We start from the raw sequence: 2,408 nt of genomic DNA, 5'->3' as shown, positions 1-2,408 counted from the left end.
ATTTCAATAGCCAGATAAGTTAACATGATTTAGGTAAGACGTTGACATATCACCACATTTCAATAAAATCATAGAAATTTTATTAAACCATAAAGAAATGTGCAAGATGAACAACATATTCGGAAAATCATTAATCACGAATATATCGAAAACAGTTAAAATCTGAAACCGGCTTGCATTTTAGCCACTATAAGTTAAAAAGTAGGTACCTATATGTTTACAGGGTGTGTCTAAAGGGTCTGTACAACGTTCCACCAGATGTAGTACCGCTAAAATAAGTCGATTTAACTAAACCTGCCTAGTTATTGATAATAACTGAGCTACAAGGTGTCAAACAATAAATAACATTTTCTTTAATAACTTTCAACTACTTCGAGTTAATTTCGTGAAATTTCGTATTTCGTGATTAGATTAGAAAGTAGGTTTTTTACTCTGTCTATTCTGTTTGCAGTAAAATTGTTAAATAAACGAAATTTAAAATTGTAATTGCACTGTTTCCTTTAAATGCATATTTTTTACTAATAAACGATTGCTTCTAATTTCGTTTATGAATGGAACTAAAAATAACTTTTAAACTAATTTTTTATGCATTTACAAATTTAAATGACTTTTTGTTGAAAACAGTTGGCTAGATATATTAGCAAGGTATTTTTTAAGTAGAAAAAGTTGGGGGGAAAATTTTTCCATCCCAAAGTGAAATACATCGTGGCACAAAAAATAAATTCGAACTTCTCATCCCAAAAAAACTACCGGGTGGGAAATTTCACAAAATTAGCTGCAAGTAGTCGAAAGAAATAAAATAAAATGTTATTTATTTTTTCAACTTTGATACCCTGTAGCTCTTTTATTATTAATTTTTGGACTAAGGCAAGTATAGGTAAATCGACTTATTTTGAACCGTACTATATCTGGTGGAGTATTGTACAGACCTTTTAGAGACATCCAGTATATAAATTGCCTTGCGGAAAGAATTTTTATTTATTTATTCTATTTAGAGTTTTTTTACTTTTTACTATTTTCTAGTATTAACAGTTACTGAACTTTTCTGAATTTCTTGGATGGATGGAGAAAATGAAATGGTAATTTCTATTCTTTCTTAACTTCTTTTTACTGGCTCAAAATTTGTGCAATATTATTGGTGTTTGTAGATTGTCACTTCTGGTGGACAGAAATTGATACATTATTGAGGGAAATTTAGTGAAAATAATTCCAATTTTTCTTACAGTGTACGAAAATGATATCAGACTTATAAAGCTGGCTTTTAAGTATAGAAATGATGAATGATAGATACATAATTAATATTTTTAAATTTTAACTTTAACACAATACCTTGCTCTTCAGAAACTTCATAAGTACAAATGTAGCCCTCAACACTCCAAAACAATTAAAATAGCATTTGTCAATTTAATTGTCAAATTATATTTATGTCTGTAATAGTTTTTGCTGAAAATTTAAATAAAAATGCCTGAGGATCGTTTAAATTATACTTATGAGGATTATTTTAATTTACTTGTTATTTATGGAAAAAACAGCAGATTCTCTACATGTTCTTGAAATTACTTTGTCACATTTTCCAAGTGTTTCTGGTCATGGCCAATTTGACAACAGGTCTGACACGAGAAAAACTGTCCAAAAAAAAATAGAAAATGTAAATATCTCTAACAGTAGTAACGGCAACCCTAACAATGATTATATGTTTCGAAAGGAAATTTAAATCTGCATACAACAGAGTAAAAAAATATAGGGGGTTTAAGTTAACAAAGTTATAACTGTTTGAATTTATCAAAATGTAACAGCAAAAATAAAACACCTAGTATTAAATGTTTTAATTTGTTGGTATACCATAATGTAGTGTTACCTATGCCCTTTACAGGTACCAAAAATGGTGGACGCCATTATTTTAGTTGAGAAGGGAATGCCCGAAAACACTATTACCCATAGTTTAAAAATTAAAATCGAAGTAGTTTCTGAAATATGTCTAATATCTCGTCATCGTGGGACACCTTGTACTTATCAGTTTTATACCTACGATTCAAACTATGTTTCAGTGGCTCGTTAGCTCAGTTGGTCAGAGCGCCACGCACGTAGCTCCCATGCTTTGATGGAGGTCGCAGGTTCGATCCCTGCACGAGCCCAATTTTTTAAATTTTGTAGTTGAACTATTATTTATCTATTTATGTATGTATGTACTTAAGGAAGTAAAATTTTTTTAGAAGGCGATTACTTGGTTAGCAAACGTAAGTTAGAGATGCACTTCCCTATAGATTTTTGTTTGCATTCACGGTAGATTAACAACATATCAACAAGTTCATTATTGTCATACTTATATGCAATTTATTATAACTATCACTAACCTGTTCTAATTAGGTATGTTCTTACATACCTCACTAACGCAACAACACTAAATG

The 2,408-nt window shown here is 30.0% G+C and overlaps 1 non-coding gene across 1 annotated transcript; it reads left to right on the top strand.

Moving 5' to 3' along the window:
- Window positions 1-2,049: 2,049 nt before the first annotated feature.
- Trnat-cgu lies at window positions 2,050-2,135 on the top strand. The gene is given in 2 exon segments: window positions 2,050-2,087; window positions 2,100-2,135. It is a non-coding gene; the product is annotated as a tRNA-Thr (tRNA).
- The last annotated feature ends 273 nt before the right edge of the window (window positions 2,136-2,408 follow it).

The sequence above is a fragment of the Anoplophora glabripennis genome, unplaced genomic scaffold (genome assembly GCF_000390285.2).
Source record: "Anoplophora glabripennis isolate ALB-LARVAE unplaced genomic scaffold, Agla_2.0 scaffold3333, whole genome shotgun sequence".
NCBI classification, from domain to species: Eukaryota; Metazoa; Arthropoda; class Insecta; order Coleoptera; family Cerambycidae; genus Anoplophora; species Anoplophora glabripennis.
This window is presented reverse-complemented; position numbering and strand designations above follow the sequence as displayed.